Source organism: Mus pahari, chromosome 17, assembly GCF_900095145.1.
Source record: "Mus pahari chromosome 17, PAHARI_EIJ_v1.1, whole genome shotgun sequence".
Taxonomy (NCBI): domain Eukaryota; kingdom Metazoa; phylum Chordata; class Mammalia; order Rodentia; family Muridae; genus Mus; species Mus pahari.
The window spans coordinates 27,909,432-27,924,530 of record NC_034606.1 but is presented as its reverse complement, the minus strand read 5'-3'; the positions used below and the strand labels follow the sequence as shown (position 1 = coordinate 27,924,530).

The window sequence follows — 15,099 nt, the reverse complement described above, 5'->3', positions numbered from 1 at the left end:
CGTCAAGTGCCTTTCAAATAATATCCCTGGGTACCTGATATGCAACCTAAGCAAAGCACACTTCCTTATGGCAGTCTAGGGACAGGGTAGATTCTAGAGTTATTTAATGTTGCAATGGAGAGAGAAACTGAGAAATGTGCCCAGGAATTCAAGCCGTAAATTGTGGCGATAGGGCTGACATGCAGTCTGACCCCAGAGCTGCAGACACTGTCATGATCCAGAGAAACAACCCCCCACACTGCTTCGGGGAGCCAATGCCATTCCTGTGCAGGAACGAGGATCTAGACTATCCCATCTGAGCTGAGTCATTACAGATTTCTGTTTGGTCAGGGTTGGTGGAAAGCCTACATTGTTGGCCATAAGGAGATGCTATATAGAAAAGACTGTTCAGGTTGGTCTGTCTGTACAGCTGTACTAGCAAGAAACTTTTCTTCCCAGTCATGGGAGCATGCCCAGTAGAACTGTTTTTCAACGAAGTAAATTATTATAATTAAGCAGTTGATTTGGAAAAGACTTAACATCTCTGGTCCCAGGGGGATAACTTTTACAGGAAAGCCAGCATCATAAAGACCCCTGGGACTACGCTAACTATTATGGAACAGCTAGGATTCAGGTGCATATATTTCTGCTACACAAGATGTGACCAGAGTCTCCTCTGCACTCTGGTTGGCATCTCAGAGGGAAAGGCCAGTTCATGTCCTAAAAAAAGGAATGTCATGAGAAGCAGAAGGAAATGGGGCTTGACTGGTCCATCATTGCCACAGACAAGCTCTTGCTAACAATAGCTCAACACAACCTGATTTAGGGAACTGACTTCATCCTTCTCTCTGAGCATAGTTTGGCTAAAGAGCCATGAAGCAATGCCATTTGACTCCTTCCAGTTGCCAGTGGTTCAAGGGGATCACTTTCTGGTCCAGATCACAAGCAGTATTATACTTCAGTGTTACATTGTGGAAAATGGGGCAACAGATCAGAGTCTCTGATGCAAAGCCATATTTCCTCTGATCTCTCCATTTATCACACACTTGAGTCTTCAGGCTTTTCCTTTTCATCTGGGCACGGCCTTGTCTTTGTGCTCATCTGCCTTCTAATCAGAAGTTTTTCAGACAAGTATCTTTTGAAAAGGAGAAGTCTCCTCCAATCAGAGGCATGCTATAGTTTCACTGGCAAGATTGGAGTCTCTCTTGGTAAGTATAAATTAATGGAGAGTTACACCTTGGGTGGCATCTAGATTGGAAGAAACATAGTAGCTGCTACGAAGCCTGTTGCATTGAAACAAAATTTACTTTCAGACCCATCAATGGCAACATCTACATGAGCACTCCTAACACAGGGGCAAGAGGCTTAATACTGAAAGTCATTTGTCCAGTTGCCTAGGGTGCAGGAGAATTACAGTGGGGACTGCATTTCATTGCCGAGTACATATTACGGCAGAACTTGGTGTTTTAAAACACCAGTCATTTAGTACTGCTTGTCATGTTTTTGGTCAGGAATCTGGGAAGGACTTGGTGGGGTGGTTCTCACTGGGGATTTCCCATGCCCCGGTACTCACATGTCACTTAGATTGTGGTCATCCAGAAATGTCAAAGGCCTAAATAGCCAAGATGACCATCGCTGACAGGGAGCTAATCCGAGGCCATAGCTAGGTTAAGAGTGGCTCTTCAGCACCACCCTCACCGTGCTCCCCGGGGGCTTCTACTCCAAGAACAAGGCAAGAGCTGCATACAACAGTCACCAGTCTGCACATGTTTTAAGGAAGACAGAACTCCTGTGTTCCAATAGAAAGCCCACAAATGACAAGCCGTTCTGTCCATAAACTACCGCAGAGGGGAATGCTGCTTAGACTAAGACTGCTCAACAATACCTAGGGAGGGAGGGAGGAAGGAAGGAAGATTATCTAATGAGTGTAAGGTTCGTTCAATCACCCACACAGCATCACCAATGTCCTCATTTCCAGACATTTCTTCATCTCTGGTCCTTGTGTTGAGAGCATATCCAGAACTCTTCAAGAAGTAGTCTCAAGACCCATTTCAAAGGTTCTAAAGAAACATCACGCTTAAAACTTGGTCAAAATGTTTTATTGAGCTTCATTACTTAGTAAAGGACGCAAGGCAGAACAGCCTGGATTCTGAAAATGGAACAATGGCTCCTTCATCACTAGGCTTGCATCCTGGTGAGAAATGCTAACAGATTTTGTCTACAATAAGGTAATAATAAGACTTAGACTTAGGGTATACAGATAACAGCAAAGAAGACAGGGGGCACACTTTAGAGGATGGGCAGAGAATACCTGTGTGGAAATTGACATTGAAATACAAATCAGAATACAGTGAGGACAGAAGCAGATAGTTATGCAGGAAAGAATGTTCTAGAAAGGAGAGTTACTTCATGGAAAGACTGAGGCCAGAGTGTACTCAGGGAATCGGTGACATAAGAAGGCCAGGCAGAGAGTGGTGTGAACAAGCAGGAAAGTGACAGAAAAAAAGAAGCCACCACCCATGCAGGGGACACTGCATAAGTTTAGAGATTTTATTCTAAGTAAGATAGAATTTCAGAGGGCACTCATGGCTAGAGAATCCCTATGTTTCGGTGCTCACTTTGAAAGGATCCTGGCTGCTGAAGAAGGAAGGTAGGTCAGACAGAAGCAGGAAGGTTGGGTAGGAGAGTGGTTCAAAGGCAAGGTCCCCTTTTCTGGGGTGTTTCTGACAGAAAGGATAAGAAGTGAATCGGAAGGGCACACATTCAGAAGGAACTTTCCAAAAGTGAGGTTTGTTGGTTCGTTTGTTTGTTTTTAAGATGGGCACACATGCTGGCTGGTTCTTTAATACCATGATCAAGAACTATTTTGAAATAATGCCTACTTGTTGGTCAACTTCAAGTGACCTCACTAAAGGCTTGCCATTGCGACAACAGGAAGTAACATCCCAAAGCACACCCAGTCCTTCACACATGCCCAGAGCCTGGTCCCTCACTACACAGAAAGGACAGAGAGCCCAAGAGCTAATCTTTCTCCCATCCCTCTAGCTCTGATGAGAAAGATGGGAGGAGGTGGAAAAAAAAAAAAAAAAAAAGCCACCAAATGGAAAGACCCTTTCAAAAATGAGCTTCAAAAATTCTAGAGCCTTCAGGAAGGCTTGCCCAGAGAGACTTGAACCTATTTGCATGAATTGCTTTGGGTATTTTGGTCATATACTGACACGATTTGGTGGTCACAGTCCCTTCTTTTTCACAAGCCAGCATTCTCTAAGAAGGCTTTTTTGTCAAAAAGAAACTGCTAGAGTGGGTGTTTTGAGACTGAGTTTAGGGGGTGTTTCATGATCCATGAGCCCCAGTAGTGAAGGGGTCAAGGTTCTGCTTAAAGACCACAGAGGCTTGAAGATGGATCAAGATGTAAAAGAAAGCCTATGACTGTTTTCTTCTCACTCCATTTGGCAAACCCTTTCTTTCCACAGCAGCTTACTGTGTGTTGGGCAGTGTTCCAACCTTTTTGTAAGTATTTTGCGAGTTAATAAGATTGACAATCATGACTTCAATAGTGTCATTGTCCCTCATTCAGGGTTCAATTTACATTTATTGAGCATTACACAGATGAGCAAAGGAATTCATGGAGAAGCTAAAGTCCCCTAGAGTATTCTAGCTTGGAGCTAAGGCTGCCCCTCAGTGTGCAGATAATCTGAATATCTATTAGAATCGCTTTCAGCTACAAGTAAGAGACAGCTCAACATAAAGGAATGTAACCAGTTAGGAATTGTTTCACCAAACAAGAAATATGGAGGTGGTCTTAGCCCTGGGATGACGGACTATCCCCATCGACAATTCAGTCAGGGATCCAGCCTCTTCTTTTCTTCCATTCTGGCTTCTAGTTGCATGGCTTTTCATCACCTCATAGGTTCAACATGGCTGCTGTGCCTCCAGGTACCCTATATATGGATCAAAAATCAAAATGAACCCCATCAATCACACAATTGTTATAATCATGTCTTACTATGCTTATATTGAAACTACAAATGCATATTAAAATGTAAGGAGCCAGCAAGATGGCTCAGTTGGTAAAGTTGATTGCTTCTAAGCCTAACGACTAAGTTTGAGCCCTGAAACCTACATAGTAGAAGGAAAGGATCAACTCCTGAAACTCTACATACATGACATGGCATACACATGCCAGTGTGCATGTAGATATACACATACAAACACACACAATTAAAAAGGTAAGAAAAAATTTTAATGTACAATGAACACATTTTTTAAAAAAAATATATATAGGCAAAAGAGAAATCTGAACAGATACTTCACAGGCAAATAAAACATGTTGCCAAGGAATATGGAGATGCCACTATGCAACTCATATAGCCCAAATCTAGATCATTAGCACCAGGCAGGGAGCTGGAGCTACAGGGATCTCCTGTACCCAACACGGACTTGAAACTGTGGTCCAGCTATCTCAGCCTTTCTAGCAGATGGGACTACAGGCCTACATCACCAGACTGAGTAAACTTTCGTTGTGTTGATTTGCTTCTAGGGTTAAACCTAGGGCTTCAAGAACGCTAGGCGAGTGCTATATCAGAGTTCCCTCCCTACTGTGTACCACAGAGATGCAAGTCATTGCTGGTGGGAATGATACATTCACTTTGGATAAAAAGAACCTTCACACCAAACAATCTTTCCTAAGATTCAGAAAGTAGCCTCCTCAGTATTTACCAAATGAGCAGAAGAATTTTAATCAACATAGATGCGTATTAGCTTCACTACTTGAAGGCGGAGAAGGATGGGTCAACTCCAGCTCATCTAGACTACAAAGTATCAATCGGCCCTTCTCAACTCATCAAAGGACATATTAAAGGAGGCATATGTAAAAAGCAGGTTTGAAAAAGCTACCTCTTACTCCAACCATGTGACAGTCTCAAAACTATACACAACTATAGAGATAGTAAGAGCAGCAGTGGTTGCTAAGAGTTAAGATATGGGAAAGAAGGATGAATACCTGAAAAACAAGGAATTTCTAAGGCAATGAATTTTTTTCTTATAATCCAGTGATGGTGGATCTAACAACACTATGCATTGATCAGGCTCTCTAGCCCACTGGACAGGAGTAATGACCTCCAGTATAGTGAACTTTTGATCACTCATAAGGGGTTAATACCGCTATATAAATTTTGACAAATGTACCACTGTAGTTCAAGATATTCGTAGCATTTAGTAATAAGATAAATGAGATCGGGTGAGGGGAAAGGAAACTGGGAACTCAGTGTTTTTTGTTTTGTTTGTTTGCTTGTTTTGACATTTCAAGACAGGGTGTGTCTGTATAGCCCTGGATGTCCTGAAACTCTATAGACCAGACTGATCTTGAACTCAGAGATGAGAATATTGGGATTAAAGGCATGTGTGCACCTTTCAATGGATTTCTTTATAAATCTATAGCTATTCGGGAAAACAAGTGCACTAATTAAAACACAAATACACATACACTGTGACAAAATTTACATCCTTTGATCCAATGGCTCTACTTCTGTCATTATTTTTGACTACAGTACATTCTAGAAGGAAATTTTTTACATACAGGAAGGAAAAAAGTTAGGAAGTTACGGTTTTCATGCTAACAAGAATTTAGATAAAAGAAAATTTCAACATGTAATTGACAAGTTATGGAACAACCCAGGCATTACTGGCGGAAAACAAGGGATGGGGAAAACTGAGTGACATCTATGTGGGTTTGGGTGTGGAGGGGCTATAGAATGGCAAATATCAGTTATATAAAACAATTGTTCATACATTACAAAAGACCATGGGATTATAAATAACTAATGATTTTTAGTTTCTTATATTTTCAATATACTTACTCAGATATGTGCATAAATATTGGAGGTCTAGGATATAGACAGCAAAAGGAGAGAAAACAAGAATGGGTAGTGAAGCTGGAAAGCTTAAGAATAGCAACCCTCAACCTCATTTTTTAAGAGGTGGGGGCAAGGAACCCTTGCTTCTCATTCTTTAAGTTTTACAAATCAGGGGGACCTTAAGTCACAGCTGGAAGTTAGATGGCAGAGGACTGCTTATGTGAAACCAAAGTGAACCATCTGAAGGTCAGATGTTAGTGGGGGGCAAAGCAAAATCACCAGATGTGCTTCTAGTCTGCAAACATCAATAGGAAGTGGACATCCACTGAGTGTGAGAGATTTCTGACCCGGTCAACCTGCAAACCTCTACCTCCTAATTCCTTTCAGGGGACCTTCAATAGGGAAATACATGGGAGAAAATGGAAATCTCTGCCTTTAAGTGTAGCCTGTCTACAACTTGAGATCTTTCCCATTGGGCCATTTCTGATGGAGGAGAGGTATGCTACTCACAGAAGGTGACTAGAACATCTGGTGTCAACCAAGCTCAACCAGTGCTCTGCAGTGTGTGTGTGTGTGTGTGTGTGTGTGTGTGTGTGTGTACCCCAAGTGGTATTCCTCAGGGAAGCCCCTGGAAGAAAGGAGTTTTTATAAGCTCAATTTATGAGGTCAAGGGATTTAGGTCTGAGTTTTTCCTACATCGAGTTTTGCCCATCATAGGGTAGGTTGATTTACTTATGAAAGTTTACAGGTTGTGGATATACATGGTATAAGGGTTGAGAATATGAAATAGGGAATGGGAGGAGACAAGTTGGATTGATCTGAATTGATGTGCAAAGATATTCAAATACATGCCATGAAAGTCAGATATTAACAGCAGCAAGCATCCCATCATTCTCTAAGTCACAGCATCAACTGACCATGTACACTTTGCCAATGAAATCATCTCCATCCCCTTTGTTCCCGTCAGGTGTATATCCCTTCCAGTTAGCTGTAACTCAAAGTTATGTAACCTCTAAAGTTAAGTTTTGTGACAGGGTACTGTTCTGTAACGCAGGCTTGTCTAGAATTCTTCATCTTTCTACCTCTGCTCCCAAGTGATGGAATAACAGGCGTGTCCCATCACACACAGAAAAATCATGTTTTGGTTTGTTTTTCCCAATTAAAAAAGGGAAAGGGATGGGTAGAGCACCTATTGAATAGCACGCTTCCCAATGTACCCAGTTGGTAGGAAGTTGAGAATGGAAGAGGTTTAGCTGTGTGTTCGTAGCATCTGTATATAGAGAAATGGACTAGCTCATTCCTATAGAAATCTGCTCAACCCATGAAACACACAGGAGTGGAGGCACGCAGAACCCTCAGGTATCACAGAGTTACATCTCCTAAGTATCTCTCCTTCCTCCGCACTTGCAACCACATCATCTACAGACTAAGGACCAGTCGTCCTGACAAAGGCAAGGCAAACCTTCCCTGACAAGGCAACCCACCTTAGGCATATGAAGAACTGCCAGTGACCCTTGTGGCCATGAGCTACATAGAGGGGGAATACCCCATTAACTTAGGTTTCAGAATAGAAAAGCCTACCCAATGAGTCATAGTGGTTTAGAATTTCCTCTGGGCCATTCTTGTGGCTCTCTGAAGGGCTTGGGATGTGTCATCAAGGTCTAGAACACCTGAAAATTCTCTTGTGAAACAAGACCTCCTGGGCTTTCGTGGTCTCTCAAGTCTTGTCATAGACTCATGAGATGACCTATCAGCAGGTGAGGGGAGTCTTGAAACACAAGGTGAAATATTCCCAGTGGGTGTGGTTTTACATTTTAGGTGTTATTTTGCCAAATATTTTACCCTTCACCCTACCAGGCACATATAGGTCCTGTCTTTGAATCTTTACATTTGTGTGGAGTGAATCTTAACATGGAGTGGCTATGGAAGCCAAAACCGGGAGGATGACATAATGGAAGGAGACTGGCAAAGCACTGGGCGAAAGTAGAAAGGGAGAATAGCAAGAATAGAAAGATTTAAGCAGAGCCGGACGTGGTGGTGCACGCCTTTAATCCCAGCACTCGGGAGGCAGAGGCAGGCGGATTTCTGAGTTCGAGGCTAGCCTGGTCTACAGAGTGAGTTCCAGGACAGCCAGGGCTACACGGAGAAACCCTGTCTCGAAAAAAACAAAAAAACAAAAAAACAAAAAAAAAAGAAAGATTTAAGCAGAGATGGGGTGGGACATGGGGAAATGAAGAGACAGGAGAAGTGAGAATTAACCCAAACAAGTGTACGCAAAAACCATATGGAAACCTACCACTTTAAGTCAATTCCAAATACCTTTAAAAACATTAAAGAGGTTATGCCACCTATGACTGGATAATGCTGCTTTAAAAGCAATGGGTTGCTAAAAGCACCGTGACAGACGTGAGATCTGTCACTAACTCTGTGCTGCTTGTTAAGGAAGCTCTTGACATTGCTACTGGCTGCTCACCAGAACTAGTTAATTCCACTCCTGAAGACATCACACGCCGCAATTAGGAGATAAAGAGGAATCAAGCTGGAAGTGAGGTGGAAACTTGCTGTCTGTTGGATGTCTTTCATAGTGATGTGGAAGGGGGCTCTGCCTGCCAGCTGCTGAGACAGAGAAGACAGCTCTTTGACCATCTGTGACCCCTATGTACCTCCCTGTGAAAATGCACCCATGTGGTACAATAGCAGTATGACAGATATGGTGGTAACCAACTACTCCCTGACTGGACGTGAAACCTGCTTCACAGAAGGTCCATATCACTCAGGTCTTAGGCTACTACAATGATTTCATTAAAGTGATACGGAGTCAAGCTGCTCTTTTCGCATGCACATGTACACGTGTACACACACACACACACACACACCCACACCCACACCCACACACACACACACACACACACACTAATAAACAAATGGTATGCCTGGCCTTAATCAAAGTTTTTCTTTGCAATGAGCTTTCAGAGGGTGCTGAGAATACGTAATTGTTGAGTACTCAGTAGAATAGCAACATCGTCCCCCAAGGCTCAGAGAATGTCCCAGAAGATGGCGTGAAAAAAATATAAAGCCAGAAGATACAGATAGGGGTTGTGATTGCCATGGTTTGGGTATGACACAGACATTGCAATCATGATCTCATAGCTACTGTGGTCGCCTACTCTGGTCCTTACGAAAACTTGGCCTATCACCAGTCAGTCATGGATACCTGAGAGACTCCACGGACAATATCCTACCCTGCTGAAATATTGGACACTGGTAGATTCCAGGAGAAGAGCAGACAGTGTCTTCAGTCATGTACCCACAAGTGGGCCCACCAGGCTCCAGTGGACGGTTGGAAATTTGTGGCTACACAGACAGAAAGACAGACCTGTGAAAAACATACATAGCAAAGCAATCTGCTCCCAAGTCGGCGGTTCTCTGTGTGGATGTATACAAAAACACAAAAGAAAGGCTTGCAAAGATGTGCTTCAAAATGGTGACAAATTACTCCCCATGCAGAGATGAGGGTGAGGCAATGGTCGGCAAAGGTGCTTGAAAAGCACCTCCACCTTCTTGGAAAAGTTCTGGGTTTATTATTCTAAGATGAACACACTCATTCAATAGTTATATAATAAAATACCGACTTTGTAAAAAGGAGAATAGAGAAGTCGTACTTTGAGAACTCATCCATCCATCTATCCATTCACCATGCAAGTACCTCTTCTGAGACAATATAGTCCTGGTTCACAAGCTGAGGTCTTAACTTTCAAGGAAAGAGAGTATATTGGAGAAGCACGAGCTAGACGACCTCTCTGCGGTTCATGACTCAAAGAAGACAGAGTTAACAATACAAAGAAAGTGATCTCAGGCCAAAGATGGCTCAGAGGGTAATATACCTGACTTAACACCTAATGACCTGAGCTGTATTCCAGAACCCACAGTAGCAGGAGCAAACCAACTCCAGAAAGCTATCTTTTGATCTCATCTGTGCTGTGACATGTGAGCACGCAGGTGCACGCGCGCGCGCACACACACACACACACACACATATATCTCACATGTATACACAAATACTTGGATATACAAAAACAGAAAAAAATGAAAAAAAAAAATTCCATTTCATGAGAAAAATGTAGCCATCAAAACAGGATCTCCACTAAACCCTGTCATGGCTGCCATCTTGAAATAGCATAATTATGGCCAATAGTTAGCAGAAGAACAAATCTGCAATTTGGAAGGAATTCCCATTGCCTTTGGCTTTAGTTAGTTTGCCAAGAGATACCATGATATAAAGGACAGCTTGTAGTTTCCAAACATTTTTATTTGATCCTATAAAGAAGAGGGTTGTTTTCTTGCTCCGTACAACATTGTGTCTTTGGTTGGTTTTTTTTGTTAGTACGTAAGGCTAGAGACACCGGGCTAGACCAGGGATGGCCACTATCAAAACTGCTGCTTTGATTTGGGTTTCTAAAAACAGCTCATGGGAAGTCTGCACTGTAAGAAAATGATGGCTATACAAACCCCCAAATAGTAAAAACATGAAACATTTGAACTGAATTGCCTAAAAGCTGAAATTGAGTGCAAATAATGATGCCTTGTAGCAATGGCTATAATTACCCTAATGGGATCCTTTGAAGATGGAGGCAGTTCAACAAGTGAGTTTAATTGAAAGTAAAATTTCCAGACTAATATTCCATTCAACTAAATTGAAAGAGGACAGCTCAGCCAATGACCAGAGCCCTATAGAAATTGAATATGGTGGGAGATGCCTAGGCAAGGGAGGGAAAATACCTTCTTCACTCTTCTCCAGATTTCTAGGCATCTTTCCCAGTTTCAGGAATCTTCTATGACTTCTGCAGTGTCAGATTCTCTTATGGCCAATATCATGGCCGGATCTATCACCTGAGCAAGTCTGTCTCCTACAGGAGGAAAAAAAGAATCTAGACTTAGAAGATGAGGAGAAAAGACACTAGTCGGCCAACATTTTGTTTAGTATCATCTCGGGGCACACTGCATTCTGGCAGGTGCACACTTACCTACCAGCTCTGGAGAACTCAGCTGTCTTATAGAACTGCCTCCAGCATGAAGCCTTCCATCTTTGCTAGTTGTCATCTGTGTGACATCTGCTGAGTGACTTGGCATCTCTTAAGTCAACGCTTCTCATCTGAAAAATTAAAACAGGAGTACTGTTATCATCGCATACCCCAGGATACCGAGGAAGTATACCGAGGAAGTTGAGCTACGCACACAATCACTTGGTGCTCTAGACAGTGTTGGACACTATGTGAGGAGTGTTGAGTATGGGGACCAGGGCCTTTCTTGACACTAGAATAAGGCTGTGAACCAGCAGCAGCATCCTTGGAGCCTTGGAGCCTTTTATTTACAGAATTCAGCGTGGCACAGAAGGTGTTTAATGGGTTCTCCTGTGTCTGATATGAGTTTTCCCCCATCTGGTTCTGTATCAGATGATCACCAGAAGTTGAACAGGTCTTGGATGTATGAATCTTCATGGTCAATGGCAGAATGGTGTGTGTGTGTGTGTGTGTGTGTGTGTGTGTGTGTGTGTGTGTGTGTGTGTGTAAAAGTATGGCTAAGAATGAATGCATTTTCCTGCTGAAGAGGGTCAGGATGCTAGTCCCTGTAATACTTTACCTCTTAAGAACCAGTGTCAGTAGGGTGCTTTAAAAGCCCATCTCTAGAACCAGGCACTCTAGGCTTTAATTGTGGCTCTGATAATCAGACCTGTCTGGTATTTGGTAAGTTGTCTCCTCTGAGCCTTTCAGCTTCTCCATTTTTAAAAAGATGGTAAAAAGTATCTAATATTTGGATATATTCTAAGCCATTTATGTTATTCAGCCATGGAGTAATTGAAACCCACCATTATTATCTGTGGTGTACAAAGAAAGCCAAGGGATATCTCTGTGAGGTCTGCTAGTAAATGCCAGAAGTGAAATTCTTCTTAATTGGGCCTTGTGGATGCCCAGCAAGTGCTCTGCTACCGAAGCAGATTGGCAGTCTGGAAGCGGGTTTCTAATTGGAACTTAGGTTTTGCCATGACACAGACAGACTCTCAGAAGATTGTCTGGAGACTTTTATGAGAACACGGGAATGAAGCAGTCACCAGGCCACCTGGCAGAGAGCAAGGACTCAACAAACTTTAACAATTGGGCAGCCCTTAAAAATGAGTGGCTTTCCCCTTTGGTCAGACAGAAAAAGGCAAGGATCACCAGAGCATCTATGTGGTGGGTAGGGAGTGAGAGCAGCTACCTACAGAGATCCTAGCCCCTGACAGGTGTTCCTCCCCGCCCCTGTTGTGGCACAGGGCCAGAGTTGTGGTGTTCTGCCCTTGAAACTTTCTGTTGCATTCTCTCCTTGGGAACCCGCAGAAAACCCAGCTTAAATGGCTATGGTGAAGCAGGTCGGATGTCAGACTGGTATGAAGAATTTCTAAAGTAACATTCGGTTTCTCAAATGAGCCAGACAGATCTAATCCCAAATGGTAATGGGCAGGTGCCCCATTAACATATCACTTCTGAACTCTGAAAATGGTTAATCGTACAGATCTGGGGAAGATTGCTAGCACAGGGGAGGCAGTGTGCACCTCAGAAATTGGCCACAGTGGACAACTCATGCAGCCTCTGCCCACTTGTTTATTAAAATAGTCCTAGGTTTTCTTGTTGTTGTTTTTTTGTTTTGTTTTGTTTTAAATAGGTTTGAGACAGACAGGGATGTGCTCAAAAGAACTACTTGATAATCAGAATGGTGAGCCCTGGCATCAAGCAACCACAGCAATCCTGTCATCTCTGATGGGGACCAGTTGGTAAGACACCCAGCACAAGCTACACCCAGAGTAGGCAAAGTTCATAGGGAATTTCTGCAAAGGTTGGTTTTTTCTAATAAAAGATAGTCTGTCTACCTGATATCTCTTTTCACTAGAGATTATCCCCCACCCCCTTTGGCAAGTAAGATGTGCAACACAAGAAGCAACCCAGAGCCCTGACATGATCATCATGGTAAATACACATCTTATCATACCAGGTGCTGGTGGGGCCATGGGGAAACAGAAACCACTGAGCATGGCTGATAGAAGTGTAAGTTAATACAGTCATTCTGGAAAAGAGTATGACAACACTCATGAAATGAAAGGTGGATGCAAGTTATGAGTCATTCACCTCATTGTAGGCTCCGCACCAGAGAGATGCTCCCACAGTCCCCAGCGCGGGGATAGGGTGCTCATTATAAAACTAGACTCAGTCACCCAGCATCCATCAACAGGGAATAGAAGAAGACAGGAGGAGAATGTCAGCCAAGGCCAATGGCAGATAAAGGTAGGTCTCTCATATGAATCCAGGGTACCCAAAGCACTCAAACTGAATTACTATGGATGGAAATAGTTCGTTGGTTAGAACCTTGGTCCACCCTAGGGTAAGGCTGAAAGATAGAACATTAAGAGGTAGGAGAAGGATCATGAAATGTCCTTATAATCATCTCACAGCCGCTGGGAATGCCTGCTCTGAGCCTGCACAAGACAGGATCTATAGGCAGCTATTAATGGATGCAGGAGGGTCTCATGAGCTCCATCTCTGGATTCTCAGGAAGGACAATCATTGTCTTCAAATGAGTACCTATTGGTCAACCAACAAGTACATGATAGTTATCTGTGGTTACTCAGATGCCCAAGATTAAACTCAGGGTACCACAAAAGAAAACAACAGCAAAAAACATAAACATGAGGGGAAGAACCAGTCAGGAGGGAGAAGGACATAGGGATGGGAAGAAGACAAGATGGATAGAATCACGGGCAATGAGAATGTATTACATACATGAATGAGATTATCAACACAATTAACAACAAGAAATCATTTTAAAATATATATCCAAAGCTGTAGCTCACAAGTGATTCTAGGTCTAGTCAACTTGAAAACAAGGACACGGGGCTAAAGTTCTCTGTGTCCTGCAGTGACTTATACATTGGTTTCCTCAAGTGTGGGAAGATAGGTCCCATCCCCCCCAACTGTTTATCAAAAGCTTAAGCAGGAAAGGAGTCACAAAGAGCCAGAAAATCCAGATGTTCCTGGTGACTGGTGACCACTGCAGTCATCACCAATTCATTGTGCAGAGACAAGAAGAGACCTCATAATTCTCCCCCTTTCAGTGTAGGCTCAGGTATCTCTGCATGCCAGCAAGCTTCCTGGACTATCACTTGCTACTGCCAACAAAAAGAAAAGGACTAAAAGGACCAGGGGAGGCAATTTAGGATGATGGATGCATTGTGGAAGTGCCCAATAAATGGAAGACCAAAAAAATCCAGCTGTGTTGTAGCTTCTATGTAAGCATGACTCTGCTCCCATTCTAAAAGGGCAAACACAGTTGGCAAAACCATGACTCATAGTCTGTGGAGCTCCACCTCCATCCTCCGAAAACAATGTTCACTTCCCCCTGAGGTCAAGTTCAAGATCCTGACTGGCAAGAAGAGTTTCCAACACAGCACTGGGCAATGCTTAAAAGACTGAGCCCCACCGCCAGGAAGCTGCACAGAGGGAGGAAATAACAAAGCACCACCACCGCCTAGATGTTTGCTGTCACTAGTCCCACCTCTGATCAGTGATTGACAGACACTAGCTTTCTTTCTTATGAGACTGAGTCTCAGGTATCCTTAACTGGCCTGAAGCTTGTTGTAGAGCCCACGGACTATGATCCTCTTCCTCAAGGTGCTATACTAATAAGCATCTGCTACCAAGCTCAGTTTTATACATTGCTAGGAATCAAATCTTAGGCTACATATGTGTGTTAGTTAGCTGGCCATCCACCCTTGCAACGAAACCATATAAGTTCAATGAGCAGTTATAATTCATCCAGAGGACATAGATTTTGTCTAATGTTTTTATAAATCTGACAGATCAAATTGTACATATCAAGAAGGAGACAACGTTATGAAGTACATTATGAAATGAGATCTAGCTAGTTAACATACGTATTATCTCACATGGTTCTCGTGTTTGTGAAAAGAAAACAATACAACGTCCATACTCTAAGCAGCTTTCAAGACCTCAATATGCTAAGAACTATAATTAACATATACCATACCTCAATATGCTAAGAACTATAATTAACATATACCACAAGTCTCCTGAATTTATTCCTCCTATTGAATTTGTGTCTTAAAAAAAAAAAACTCACAGATTTCTCTCTTCCAGACTACCAATCTGATAAACACCATTCCGTATTCTACTTCTGTGAGACCACCTCTTTCCTAATAATTTGTGAGTCAAAAGAT

The 15,099-nt window shown here is 42.7% G+C and overlaps 1 long non-coding RNA gene across 1 annotated transcript; it reads right to left on the bottom strand.

Annotated features, from left to right (window-relative positions):
- Window positions 1-2,063: 2,063 nt before the first annotated feature.
- LOC110335330 lies at window positions 2,064-10,986 on the bottom strand. Its single transcript, XR_003845467.1, has 3 exons — window positions 10,859-10,986; window positions 10,614-10,741; window positions 2,064-3,920 (listed from the first exon to the last, which is right to left on the bottom strand). It is a non-coding gene; the product is annotated as an uncharacterized LOC110335330 (long non-coding RNA).
- Window positions 10,987-15,099: the final 4,113 nt, after the last annotated feature.